This window comes from Phyllobates terribilis, unplaced genomic scaffold, assembly GCF_046119375.1.
Source record: "Phyllobates terribilis strain yellow unplaced genomic scaffold, ASM4611937v1 Scaffold_33__1_contigs__length_13283291, whole genome shotgun sequence".
In the NCBI taxonomy this organism is placed as follows: domain Eukaryota; kingdom Metazoa; phylum Chordata; class Amphibia; order Anura; family Dendrobatidae; genus Phyllobates; species Phyllobates terribilis.
Window position 1 is genome coordinate 294,721 of NW_027362793.1, and position 15,685 is coordinate 310,405.

Sequence of the window (15,685 nt, forward strand, 5' to 3'; positions counted from 1 at the left end):
ATGTACAAGAATATAACTACTATAATACTGCCCCCTATGTACAAGAATATAACTACTATAATACTGCTCCTATGTACAAGAATATAACTACTATAATACTGCTCGCTATGTACAAGAATATAACTACTATAATACTGCTCGCTATGTACAAGAATATAACTACTATAATACTGCTCCTATGTACAAGAATATACAGTGCCTACAAGTAGTATTCAACCCCCTGCAGATTTAGGTGGTTGACACATGCGGAATTAACTTGGCATTGTGACATTTGTACTGTAGATCAGCCTGGAAGTGGGAAATGCACTGCAGCAAATTTTTTATTTTTTTTTTAAACGTTAAAAGTTAATTCAGAGTGTCATTTATTATTCAACCCCTCAAACCACAAGAATTCTGTTTGGTCCCCCGAAAGTATTAAGAAGTAGTTCAGGCACCAAGAATAATGAGCTTCACATGTGTGGATTAAAGATCTCTTTTGCCAGCCTTTTCTGACTATTTAAGACCCTCCCCAAACTTGTGAACAGCACTCAGACATGGTCAACATGGGAAAGACAAAGGAGCATTCCAAGGCCATCAGAGACAAGATCGTGGAGGGTCACAAGGCTGGCAAGGGGTACAAAACCCTTTCCAAGGAGTTGGGCCTACCTGTCTCCACTGTTGGGAGCATCATCCGTAAGTGGAAGGCTTATGGAACTACTGTTAGCCTTCCACGGCCTGGACAGCCTTTGAAAGTGTCCTCCCGTGCCGAGGCCAGGCTTGTCCGAAGAGTCAAGGCTAACCCAAGGACAACAAGGAAGGAGCTCCGGGAAGATCTCATGGCAGTGGGGACATTGGTTTCAGTCAATACCATAAGTAACGTACTCCACCGCAATGGTCTCCGTTCCAGACGAGCTTGTATGGTACCTTTACTTTCAAAGCGTCATGTCAAGGCTCGTCTACAGTTTGCTCATGATCACTTGGAGGACTCTGAGACAGACTGGTTCAAGGTTCTATGGTCTGATGAGACCAAGATTGAGATCTTTGGTGCCAACCACACACGTGACGTTTGGAGACTGGATGGCACTGCATACGACCCCAAGAATACCATCCCTACAGTCAAGCATGGTGGTGGCAGCATCATGCTGTGGGGTTGTTTCTCAGCCAAGGGGCCTGGCCATCTGGTCCGCATCCATGGGAAGATGGATAGCACGGCCTACCTGGAGATTTTGGCCAAGAACCTCCGCTCCTCCATCAAGGATCTTAAGATGGGTCGTAATTTCATCTTCCAACAAGACAACGACCCAAAGCACACAGCCAAGAAAACCAAGGCCTGGTTCAATAGGGAAAAAGTCAAGGTGTTGGAGTGGCCTAGTCAGTCTCCTGACCTTAACCCAATTGAAAACTTGTGGAAGGAGCTCAAGAATAAAGTCCACATGAGACACCCAAAGAACCTAGATAACTTGGAGAAGATCTGCATGGAGGAGTGGGCCAAGATAACTCCACAGACCTGTGCCGGCCTGATCAGGTCTTAGAAAAGACGATTATTAGCTGTAATTGCAAACAAGGGTTATTCCACAAAATATTAAACATAGGGGTTGAATAATAATTGACCCACACTTTTATGTTTAAAATTTAATAAAATTCAACTGAGCAACATAACTTTTTGGTTTGTAAGATTTATGCTTCTGTTCATAAAACCTACTCTCGATTGCAGTTTGAAGGCTCTAACTTATTTGCATCTTATCAAACCAGCTAAATCTGCAGGGGGTTGAATACTACTTGTAGGCACTGTAACTACTATAATACTGCCCCTATGTACAAGAATATAACTACTATAATACTGTCCCCTATGTACAAGAATATAACTACTATAATACTGCCCCCTATGTACAAGAATATAACTACTATAATACTGCCCCCTATGTACAAGAATATAACTACTATAATACTGCTCCTATGTACAAGAATATAACTACTATAATACTGCTCCTATGTACAAGAATATAACTACTATAATACTGCCCCTATGTACAAGAATATAACTACTATAATACTGCCCCTATGTACAAGAATATAACTACTATAATACTGCTCCTATGTACAAGAATATAACTACTATAATACTGCTCCTATGTACAAGAATATAACTACTATAATACTGCCCCCTATGTACAAGAATATAACTACTATAATATTGCTCCTATGTACAAGAATATAACTACTATAATATTGCTCCTATGTACAAGAATATAACTCCTATAATACTGCTCCTATGTACAAGTATATAACTCCTATAATACTGCTCCTATGTACAAGTATATAACTCCTATAATACTGCTCCTATGTACAAGAATATAACTCCTATAATACTGCCCCTATGTACAAGAATATAACTCCTATAATACTGCCCCTATGTACAAGAATATAACTACTATAATACTGCCCCTATGTACAAGAATATAACTACTATAATACTGCCTCCTATGTACAAGAATATAACTACTATAATACTGCCCCCTATATACAAGAATATAACTACTATAAATACTGCCCCCTATGTACAAGAATATAACTACTATAATACTGCCCCTATGTACAAGAATATAACTACTATAATACAGCCTCCTATGTACAAGAATATAACTACTATAATACTGCCCCCTATATACAAGAATATAACTACTATAATGCTGCTCCCTATGTACAAGAATATATCTACTATAATACTGCTCCTATGTACAAGAATATATCTACTATAATACTGCTCCCTATGTACAAGAATATATCTACTATAATACTGCTCCCTATGTACAAGAATATATCTACTATAATACTGCTCCTATGTACAAGAATATATCTACTATAATACTGCTCCTATGTACAAGAATATAACTACTATAATACTGCTCCCTATGTACAAGAATATAACTACTATAATACTGCTCCCTATGTACAAGAATATATCTACTATAATACTGCCCCTATGTACAAGAATATATCTACTATAATACTGCTCCTATGTACAAGAATATAACTACTATACTATTGCTCCTATGTACAAGTATATAACTACTATAATACTGCTCCTATGTACAAGAATATAATTCCTATAATACTGCTCCCTATGCACAAGAATATATCTACTATAATACTGCTCCTATGTACAAGAATATAACTACTATAATACTGCTCCTATGTACAAGAATATAACTACTATAATACTGCTCCTATGTACAAGAATATAACTACTATAATACTGCTCCCTATGTACAAGAATATAACTACTATAATACTGCTCCTATGTACAAGAATATAACTACTATACTATTGCTCCTATGTACAAGTATATAACTACTATAATACTGCTCCTATGTACAAGAATATAATTCCTATAATACTGCTCCCTATGCACAAGAATATATCTACTATAATACTGCTCCTATGTACAAGAATATAACTACTATAATACTGCTCCTATGTACAAGAATATAACTACTATAATACTGCTCCTATGTACAAGAATATATCTACTATAATACTGCTCCTATGTACAAGAATATAACTACTATACTATTGCTCCTATGTACAAGTATATAACTACTATAATACTGCTCCTATGTACAAGTATATAACTACTATAATACTGCTCCTATGTACAAGAATATAACTACTATAATACTGCTCCTATGTACAAGAATATAATTCCTATAATACTGCTCCCTATGCACAAGAATATATCTACTATAATACTGCTCCTATGTACAAGAATATAACTACTATAATACTGCTCCTATGTACAAGAATATAACTACTATAATATTGCTCCTATGTACAAGTATATAACTACTATAATACTGCTCCTATGTACAAGAATATAACTACTATAATACTGCTCCTATGTACAAGAATATAACTACTATAATACTGCTCCTATGTACAAGAATATATCTACTATAATACTGCTCCTATGTACAAGAATATAACTCCTATAATACTGCCCCTATGTACAAGAATATAACTACTATAATACTGCCCCATGTACAAGAATATATCTACTATAATACTGCTCCTATGTACAAGAATATAACTACTATAATACTGCTCCTATGTACAAGAATATAACTACTATAATATTGCTCCTATGTACAAGAATATATCTACTATAATACTGCTCCTATGTACAAGAATATAACTACTATAATACTGCTCCTATGTACAAGAATATAACTACTATAATACTGCTCCTATGTACAAGTATATAACTACTATAATACTGCTCCTATGTACAAGAATATATCTACTATAATACTGCTCCTATGTACAAGAATATATCTACTATAATACTGCTCCTATGTACAAGAATATAACTACTATAATACTGCTCCTATGTACAAGAATATAACTACTATAATACTGCCCCTATGTACAAGAATATAACTACTATAATACTGCTCCTATGTACAAGAATATAACTACTATAATACTGCTCCTATGTACAAGAATATAACTACTATAATACTGCTCCTATGTACAAGAATATAACTACTATAATACTGCTCCTATGTACAAGAATATAACTACTATAATATTGCTCCTATGTACAAGAATATAACTCCTATAATACTGCCCCTATGTACAAGAATATAACTCCTATAATACTGCCCCTATGTACAAGAATATAACTACTATAATACTGCTCCTATGTACAAGAATATAACTACTATAATACTGCTCCTATGTACAAGAATATAACTACTATAATACTGCTCCCTATATACAAGAATATAACTACTATAATACTGCTTCTATGTACAAGAATATAACTACTATAATACTGCTCCTATGTACAAGAATATAGCTACTATAATACTGCCCCCTATGTATTAGAATATAACTACTATAATACTGCCCACTATGTGCAAGAATATAACTACTATAATACTGCTCCTATGTACAAGAATATAACTACTATAATACTGCTCCTATGTACAAGAATATAGCTACTATAATACTGCTCCCTATGTACAAGAATATATCTACTATAATACTGCTCCCTATGTACAAGAATATAACTACTATAATACTGCCCCTATGTACAAGAATATAACTACTATAATACTGCCCACTATGTATAAGAATATAACTACTATAATACTGCCCCCTATGTACAACAATATAACTGCTATAATACTGCCACTATGTACAAGAATATAACTACTATAATACTGCCACTATGTACAAGAATATAACTACTATAATACTGCCCACTATGTATAAGAATATAACTACTATAATACTGCCCCCTATGTACAACAATATAACTGCTATAATACTGCCTCCTATGTACAAGAATATAACTACTATAATACTGCTCCTATGTACAAGAATATAACTACTATAATACTGCCCCCTATGTACAACAATATAACTGCTATAATACTGCCACTATGTACAAGAATATAACTACTATAATACTGCTCCCTATGTACAAGAATATAACTACTATAATACTGCCCCTATATACAAGAATATATCTGCTATAATACTGCCCCTATGTACAAGAATATAACTACTATAATACTGCCCCTATGTACAAGAATATAACTACTATAATACTGCTCCTATGTACAAGAATATAACTACTATAATACTGCCACTATGTACAAGAATATAACTACTATAATACTGCCCCCTGCAGGGAGAATTATATATACATGCGGTGTCGCCGTACACAGTGGTCGCCATCAGTAATCCGCTATCCCCTCATGTCTCTACATACTCAGGTGACAGTCGGCCATTTTATCAATGATGAATTATTCATGGCGGTGATCCGGGTGTTTCTATGCGGTGCCCCCTGGGGGGCCATTGTGTCCGGGTATAGTGCCCCCCCGTGGCCTTTATTCTGGTGGAATTAATAGGGATAAAGCCGCCACCAGTCTGCAGTCGCTCCGGCTGCTGTGGAGATGAGCACAATGGCAGGCGGAGGAGAGGTCAGCTCTTGGGCTCAGGCCCATCAGCTAAATAACCATAAAGATGGTGGCACAATGCCCTTATAATATTCCTATACACCACTGACCAGGAACTGAAGGGTTAAACCACAGCGTCCTAACACTGCTGGGAGTTGTAGTTCTCCACCTGCAGCCTGCTCTCTCACAATAGTGTCTTCCATAGATAGAGACAGCACACAGCAACTCCCGCCACCCCCGCTCTGCTGCCTGCGGCTGGGTGACCCCTGCATAAAGAGCGGGAGCGCAGTGACGTCACAATGACGCACGCAGACAGGCGACTGACGATGAGCAGAATACTAACGCAGTGAGGGCGGAAGTGGCTACCACTGTTGTTATGACGACCATCAGCCGCTCGTCCAATTAACTGCCGGCATTGGAGAGAGCGCGGCGGCCATGTTTACTGTGGGCAGCAGCCAATTTTCTTCTGGTGAATAGAAGATTGTTTTTATGTTCGGTTATTAATTATTCTGTCTCTTATAATATTAAGTAAAGACTACACTATGGTGCAGGGAAGAGGTTTCCATGGAGATCGTGCAGTAGGCAGAGGGACATAGTTTAGGTATATTAGTAAATGGTCAGTAGTTGTCATTGCAGAAAATGGAGAAGGATGAAACGGCTGTATTTCAGGAGGAAAGAGCGCGAGAAAGATCGTGAGAAAGAGAGAGCGCAAGTGAAAAAGAGGGAAAGAGCGTGAGAGAGTGCAAGCGAAAAAGAGTCAAAAGAGAGTGAGCGAAAGGGCGAGGGAGAGCAAGAGAAAGAGCGAGTGAAAGAAAGAGCAAAAGAGAGCGAGTCAAAGAGAGAGCAAAAGAGAGCGAGTCAAAGAGCGCGAGAGAGCAAAAGAGAGCGAGCGAAAGAGAGAAAGCAAAAGAGAGCGAGTGAAAGAGAGAGAAAGCAAAAGAGAGAGCAAAAGAGAGCGAGTCAAAGAGCGCAAGAGAGCAAAAGAGAGCGAGTGAAAGAGAGAGAAAGCAAAAGAGAGAGCAAAAGAGAGAAAGCAAAAGAGAGCGAGTCAAAGAGCGCGAGAGAGCAAAAGAGAGTGAGTGAAAGAGAGAGAACGCAAAAGAGAGCGAGTGAAAGAGAGAGAAAGCAAAAGAGAGAGAGCGAAAGGGCGCGAGAGAGCAAGAGAAAGAGCGAGTGAAAGAAAGAGAGCAAAAGAGAGCGAGTGAAAGAGAGAGCAAAAGACAGCGAGTCAAAGAGCGCGAGAGAGCAAAAGAGAGCGAGTCAAAGAGCGCGAGAGAGCAAAAGGGAGCGAGCGAAAGAGAGAAAGCAAAAGAGAGCGAGTGAAAGAGAGAGAAAGCAAAAGAGAGAGCAAAAGAGAGCGAGTCAAAGAGCGCAAGAGAGCAAAAGAGAGCGAGTGAAAGAGAGAGAAAGCAAAAGAGAGAGCAAAAGAGAGAAAGCAAAAGAGAGCGAGTCAAAGAGCGCGAGAGAGCAAAAGAGAGTGAGTGAAAGAGAGAGAACGCAAAAGAGAGCGAGTGAAAGAGAGAGAAAGCAAAAGAGAGAGAGCGAAAGGGCGCGAGAGAGCAAGAGAAAGAGCGAGTGAAAGAAAGAGAGCAAAAGAGAGCGAGTGAAAGAGAGAGCAAAAGACAGCGAGTCAAAGAGCGCGAGAGAGCAAAAGAGAGCGAGTCAAAGAGCGCGAGAGAGCAAAAGGGAGCGAGCGAAAGAGAGAAAGCAAAAGAGAGCGAGTGAAAGAGAGAGAAAGCAAAAGAGAGAGCAAAAGAGAGCGAGTCAAAGAGTGCAAGAGAGCAAAAGAGAGCGAGTGAAAGAGAGAGAAAGCAAAAGAGAGAGCAAAAGAGAGAAAGCAAAAGAGAGCGAGTCAAAGAGCGCGAGAGAGCAAAAGAGAGTGAGTGAAAGAGAGAGAACGCAAAAGAGAGCGAGTGAAAGAGAGAGAAAGCAAAAGAGAGAGAGCGAAAGGGCGCGAGAGAGCAAGAGAAAGAGCGAGTGAAAGAAAGAGAGCAAAAGAGAGCGAGTGAAAGAGAGCAAAAGACAGCGAGTCAAAGAGCGCGAGAGAGCAAAAGAGAGCGAGTCAAAGAGCGCGAGAGAGCAAAAGAGAGCGAGCGAAAGAGAGAGAAAGCAAAAGAGAGAGCAAAAGAGAGAAAACAAAAGAGAGAGCAAAAGAGAGCGAGTCAAAGAGCGCGAGAGAGCAAAAGAGAGCGAGTGAAAGAGAGAGAAAGCAAAAGAGAGAGCAAAAGAGAGAAAACAAAAGAGAGAGCAAAAGAGAGCGAGTCAAAGAGCGCGAGAGAGCAAAAGAGAGTGAGTGAAAGAGAGAACGCAATAGAGCAAAAGAGAGCGAGTGAAAGAGAGAAAGCAAAAGAGAGCGAGCGAAAGGGCGCGAGCGAAAGGGCGAGGGAGAGCAAGATGAAGAGCGAGTGAAAGAAAGAGAGCGAGTGAAAGAGAGAGCAAAAGAGAGCGAGTGAAAGAGCGCGAGAGAGCAAAAGAGAGCGAGCGAAAGAGAAAGCAAAAGAGAGTGAGCGAAAGAGAGAAAGCAAAAGAGAGCAAAAAAGAGCGAGTGAAAGAGCGCGAGAGAGCAAAAGAGAGCGAGTGAAAGAGAGAGAAAGCAAAAGAGAGAGCAAAAGAGAGAGAGCAAAAGAGAGCGAGTCAAAGAGCGAGAGAGCAAAAGAGAGCGAGTGAAAGAGAGAGAACGCAAAAGAGAGAGCAAAAGAGAGCGAGTGAAAGAGAGGGAAAGCGAAAGAGAGAGAAAGCAAAAGAGAGAGCAAAAGAGAGCGAGTCAAAGAGCGCGAGTGAAAGAGAGAAAGCAAAAGAGAGCGAGCGAAAGAGAGAAAGCAAAAGAGAGCGAGTGAAAGAGAGAAAGCAAAAGAGAGTGAGTGAAAGAGAGCGAGCGAAAGAGAGAGAAAGCAAAAGAGAGTGAGTGAAAGAGAGTGAGCGAAAGAGAGAAAGCGAAAGAGAGTGAGTGAAAGAGAGCGAGTGAAAGAGAGAAAGCAAAAGAGAGCAAAAGAGAGCGAGTCAAAGAGCGCGAGAGAGCAAAAGAGAGCGAGTGAAAGAGAGAAAAAGCAGAAGAGAGCAAAAGAGAGCGAGCGAAAGAGAGAGAAGGCAAAAGAGAGCGAGTGAAAGAGAGTGAGCGAAAGAGAGAGAAAGCAAAAGAGAGTGAGTGAAAGAGAGCGAGCGAGAGAGAAGGCAAAAGAGAGCGAGTGAAAGAGAGCGAGTGAAAGAGAGCGAGCGAAAGAGAGAGAAAGCAAAAGAGAGTGAGTGAAAGAGAGCGAGCGAAAGAGAGAAAGCAAAAGAGAGTGAGTGAAAGAGCGAGCGAAAGAGAGAAAGCAAAAGAGAGCGAGTCAAAGAGCGCGAGAGAGCAAAAGAGAGCGAGTGAAAGAGAAAAAAGCAAAAGAGAGAGCAAAAGAGAGCGAGCGAAAGAGAGAAAGCAAAAGAGCGAGTGAAAGAGAGTGAGTGAAAGAGAGCAAGCAAAAGAGAGAGAAAGCAAAAGAGAGCGAGTGAAAGAGAGCGAGCGAAAGAGAGAAAGAGAGTGAGTGAGAGAGAAAGCAAAAGAAAGCGAGTGAAAGAGAGCGATCGAAAGATAGAGAAAGCAGAAGAGAGTGAGTGAAAGAGTGCGAGCGAAAGAGTGCAAAAGAGAGCGAGTGAAAGAGAAAGCAAAAGAGAGCGAGTGAAAGAGCGCGAGCTAAAGAGAGAGCAAAAGAGAGCGAGTGAAAGAGAGCGAGTGAAAGAGTGGGAGCGAAAGAGAGAGAGCAAAAGAGTGAGTGAAAGTGCGAGCGAAAGAGAGAGCAAATGAGAGTGAGTGAAAGAGTGCAAGCTAAAGAGAGAAAGCAAAAGAGAGTGAGTGAAAGAGAGAAAGCAAAAGAGAGCGAGTGAAAGAGTGCAAGCTAAAGAGAGAAAGCAAAAGAGAGCGAGTGAAAGAGTGCGAGCGAAAGAGAGAAAGCAAAAGAGAGCGAGTGAAAGAGTGAGCTAAAGATAGAAAGCGAAAGAGAGCAAAAGAGAGCGAGTGAAAGAGCAAAAGAGAGTGAGTGAAAGAGCGTGAGCTAAAGAGAGAAAGCAAAAGAGAGCAAGTGAAAGCAAAAGAGAGAGCAAAAGAGAGCGAGTGAAAGCGTGAGCTAAAGATAGAAAGCGAAAGAGAGCAAAAGAGAGCGAGTGAAAGAGCAAAAGAGAGTGAGTGAAAGAGCGTGAGCTAAAGAGAGAAAGCAAAAGAGAGCGAGTGAAAGAGTGAGCGAAAGAGAGAGCAAAAGAGAGCGAGTAAAAGAGAGTGAGCGAAAGAGAGAGGAAAAGAGAGCAAGCGAAAGAGAGCGAGCGAAAGAGAGAGTGCAAAAGAATGAGTGCAAAAGAGAGCGAAAGAGAGCGAGCGAGCGAAAGAGTGAGTGAGAAAGCAAAAGAGAGCGACTGAAAGAGAGAGAGCAAAAGAGCGCAAGTGAAAGACAGAGCAAAAGAGAGCAAGTGAAAGAGTGCGAGAGAGAACGAGCAAAAGAGAGTGAGAAAGAGCGATTGAGCGAAAGAGAACACGAGCGAAAGGGAGAGTGAGAAAGAGAGAAAGAAGGAAAGATAAAGATATAATGTGCGTATTTATATATATATACTGTATATTTTTTTTGAACATTTCCATCTTTTTCACTGCTTAACAAAAAATTGTGTGTCTATATACATTTGTATATATATATATATATATATATATATATATATATATATATATATATATATATACACACACACACACATTTATAGATTTTTACATTTTTTGTTAAGCAGTGAAAATGATGGAAATGTTGAAATTTTTTTTTTTTTATATTTTTGAAATGTTTTTTAATCGCCATCTTCTCCGACCCGTGACGTTTAAACGACCGTTTTAGAAGACGCACGACTTTTTGCTGCATTTTTTGGGAGAAGCACTGACGAAAAAACTACAATTTTGGTGTTTTGTGTTGTTTTTTGTTCGCTGTTTAAACAATTTTCTATTCTGATAGATCAGACTTTTGCAGATGCGGAAATACCACGTTACATTTTTTCTTTATATTTGAACTGGAAAAAGGGGAAATTTAAAACTGTATATATTTATATTATATTTTAAATCATTATTTTTATTTCTTACGTTATGTTTTCATTCCCCCTTAGGTTGTGATGTCGCCTGTATCGGCACCTTCTCGATCCCCGCTGGGCACCGGAGCTCTCTTTCTTCTCGGGGGTCCCAGTTGCTCCCTCCCGGGGGGGCCCCAGTTGCTCCCTTCCTTCCCAGGGGCTCCAGTTGCTCTCTCTCAGGGGGGGCCCCAGTTGCTCTCTCTCGGGGGGCCCCTGTTGAGCCCTTCCTTCTCGGGGGTCCCAGTTGCTCCCTCCCGGGGGGGCCCCAGTTGCTCCTTTCCTTCCCAGGGGCCCCAATTGCTCCCTTCCTTTTTGGGGGCACCAGTTGCTCTCTCTCAGTGGGGGGGGGCAGTTGCTCCCTTCCTTTTTGGGGGCACCAGTTGCTCTCTCTCAAGGGGGGCCCCAGTTGCTCCCCTCCTTCTCGGGGGCCCCAGTTGCTCTTTCTTGGGTGCCCCAGTTGCTCCCTTCCTTCTCGGAGACCCCAGTTGCTTCCTCCCCGGGGGCCCCAGTCGCTCCCTCCTGGGGTGGTCACAGTTGCTCCCTTCCTCCTCGGGGAGCCTCAGCTGCTCCCTTCCTTTTTGGGGGCCCCTGTTGCTCCTTTTCCTTCTCAAAAGGGCCTCAGTTGCTCCTTCTCGAAAAGGGCCCCAGTTGCTCCCTCTCGGGGGGCCCCAGTGGCTCACTTCCTTCTTGGGGCCCCAGTTGCTCCCTTCCTTCTCGGGGGCCCCAGTTGCTCCCTTCCTTCTTGGGGGCCCCCAGTTGCTCTCTTCCTTCTCGGGGGGCCCCAGTTGCTCTTTTCCTTCTCGAGGGCCCCAGTTGCTCCCTTCTCGGGGTGCCCCAGTTGCTCCCTTCCTTCTTGGGGGCCCAGTTGCTCTCTTCCTTCTCGGGGGGCCCCAGTTGCTCTCTCTCTCGGGGGCCCCAGTTGCTCTCTCTCTCAGGGGTCCCAGTTGCTTACTCTCTGGGGGCCCCAGTTTCTCTCTCTCTCAGGGGCCCCAGTTGCTCTCTCTCTCAGGGGCCCCAGTTGACCCCTCACTGACTGGCTGAGGCGGCCCTATTGACAGCCGTCTGATCAGCAGCCCGTTTCCCGTCACGACTCGGCTGACTCACCGGAGTCTCATCTCAGTGCGTGACTAACGGCGCAGTGCGCAAATATAGGAGGCGCGGAGCGTAATCTGTGGCTGACGGGAGTCTCCTTCCATTCATAAAGCACATTACAGTATATGTACTGCATCCGGGCCAGGCAATAATCCTCTGTGACCAGACACAGAAGCAGCACAAACCTCTCTCTTGCCCCACATTACAGGCACTGACACACTGCAACAAACCCTCAGCCTCAATGTTTGTGTCGTTGGTTCGGGTCCTATTGTGCTGTAGGTGGTATATACATCTGATGTCATACGCATGGGGAATTCATAAAACATTAGCGATTACTAAGACATCAGCGCCACCCTGTGGATGTTTAGGGTCAATGCTAGCACTGCCAGGGTCATTATTTGGGGTAGGCCCCTCAGACAGCTGTCACCATGGGGCATTGTACACCAACTCCCTGTCCGACGGCGAGCGAACAAACCATATCATAGGGCCCTGTGGTGCTACTGCAGACAGGGAGCAGAGGTCCCGAAACGGCAGAAAGGGGGGCAGAGTTCCCGAGACGGCAGACGGGGGGCAGAGGTCCCGGAGACAGCAGACGGGGGGCAGAGTTCCCGGAGACGGCAGACGGGGAGGCGGAGGTCCCGGAGACGGCAGATGGGGAGCGGAGGTCCCGGAGACGGCAGATGGGGAGCCGAGGTCCTGGAGACGGCAGACTGGGGGCGGAGGTCCTGGAGACGGAGGGCGGAGGTCCCGGAGATGGCAGACGGGGGGCGGAGGTCCTGGAGACGGGGGGCGGAGGTCCTGGAGACGGCAGACGGGGGCGGAGGTCCCAGAGACGGCAGACGGGGGCGGAGGTCCCGGAGATGGCAGACGGGGGGCGGAGGTCCTGGAGACGGGGGGCGGAGGTCCCGGAGACGGGGGACAGAGGTCCCGGAGGGGGCAGAGGTCCCGGAGACGGCAGACGGGGGGGGGGGCAGAGGTCCCGGAGACGGCAGACGGAGGTCCCGGAGACAGCAGACGGGGGGGCGGAGGTCCCGGAGATGGCAGATGGGGGGGGGGGCGGAGGTCCCGGAGACGGCAGATGGGGAGCGGAGGTCCCGGAGACGGCAGAAGGGGGGCGGAGGTCCTGGAGACGGGGGGATGGAGGTCTCAGAGACTACAGACGGGGGCGGAGGTCCTGGAGATGGGGGGCGGAGGTCCCGGAGATGGCAGTCAGGGGTGTACTGAAGACCCTCATGTCGGCCATGTTAGTACACCCGCGTCATGGGAGACCAGTGATCTTACAGTACAGTGTTGCAGGGTATCGCATGAGCGCTCGAATGTTCAAGTCCCCGAGGAGGAAAAATGGAAAAAAACAATTCAAAATAAAATCTAACCGTCCTCGTCTCTCCAGTTTTTCCCCCAGAACGTGAAGAACATCTAAAAATTACAAAAATCCCCATAGATGATAATGTCGAGTGCTGAGCGGTGAGAACGAATAAAAGCTATGATTTATCTCATCAATAAAGAGGTAATAAAAAGTCAATCAAACCCAAAATAAAACGCCCCGATACCACGGACACCGCACCGATACCACAGATAATGCTCCAATACCACAGACACCGCCCCGATACCACAGACACCGCCCCGATACCACAGATAATGCTCCAATACCACAGACACCGCCCCGATACCACAGACACCGCCCCGATGCCACAGACACCGCCCCGATGCCACAGACACCGCCCCGATACCACAGACACCGCCCCGATACCACAGACACCGCCCCGATACCACAGACACCGCCCCGATACCACAGATAATGCTCCAATACCACAGACACCGCCCCGATACCACAGACACCGCCCCGATACCACAGATAATGCTCCAATACCACAGACACCGCCCCGATACCACAGACACCGCCCCGATACCACAGACACCGCCCCGATACCACGGACACCGCCCCGATACCACAGACACCGCCCCGATACCACAGATAATGCTCCAATACCACAGACACCGCCCCGATACCACAGACACCGCCCCGATGCCACAGATAATGCTCCAATAACACAGACACCGCCCCGATACCACAGACACCGCCCCGATACCACAGACACCGCCCCGATACCACAGATAATGCTCCAATACCACAGACACCGCCCCGATACCACAGACACCGCCCCGGTACCACAGATAATGCTCCAATACCACAGACACCGCCCCGATACCACAGACACCGCCCCGATACCACAGATAATGCTCCAATACCACAGACACCGCCCCGATACCACAGACACCGCCCCGATACCACAGACACCGCCCCGATACCACAGACACCGCCCCGATACCACAGATAATGCTCCAATACCACAGACACCGCCCCGATACCACAGACACCGCCCCGAAACCACAGATAATGCTCCAATACCACAGACACCGCCCCGATACCACAGACACCGCCCCGAAACCACAGATAATGCTCCAATACCACAGACACCGCCCCGATACCACAGACACCGCCCCGATACCACAGATAATGCTCCAATACCACAGACACCGCCCCGATACCACGGACACCGCCCCGATACCACGGACACCGCCCCGATACCACAGATAATGCTCCAATACCACAGACACCGCCCCGATACCACAGATAATGCTCCAATACCACAGACACCGCCCCGATACCACAGACACCGCCCCGATACCACGGACACCGCCCCGATACCACAGATAATGCTCCAATACCACAGACACCGCCCCGATACCACAGACACCGCCCCGATACCACAGATAATGCTCCAATACCACAGACACAGCCCCGATACCACAGACACCGCCCCGATACCACAGACACCGCCCCGATACCACAGATAATGCTCCAATACCACAGACACCGCCCCGATACCACAGACACCGCCCCGATACCACAGACACCGCCCCGATACCACAGATAATGCTCCAATACCACAGACACCGCCCCGATACCACAGATAATGCTCCAATACCACAGACACCGCCCCGATACCACAGATAATGCTCCAATACCACAGACACCGCCCCGATACCACAGACACCGCCCCGATACCACAGATAATGCTCCAATAACACAGACACCGCCCCGATACCACAGACACCGCCCCGATACCACAGATAATGCTCCAATACCACAGACACCGCCCCGATACCACAGATAATGCTCCAATAACACAGACACCGCCCCGATACCACAGACACCGCCCCGATACCACAGATAATGCTCCAATACCACAGACACCGCCCCGATACCACAGATAATGCTCCAATACCACAGACACCGCCCCGATACCACAGACACCGCCCCGATACCACGGACACCGCCCCGATACCACAGATAATGCTCCAATACCACAGACACCGCCCCGATACCACAGACACCGCCCCGATACCACAGATAATGCTCCAATACCACAGACACCGCCCCGATACCACAGACACCGCCCCGGTACCACAGATAATGCTCCAATACCACAGACACCGCCCCGATACCACAGACACCGCCCCGATACCACAGATAATGCTCCAATACCACAGACACCGCCCCGATACCACAGACA

The 15,685-nt window shown here is 45.5% G+C and overlaps 1 pseudogene; it reads left to right on the top strand.

Annotated features, from left to right (window-relative positions):
• The first annotated feature begins 6,594 nt into the window (after positions 1-6,594).
• On the top strand, positions 6,595-9,431 carry LOC141180555 (uncharacterized; annotated as a pseudogene).
• Positions 9,432-15,685: the final 6,254 nt, after the last annotated feature.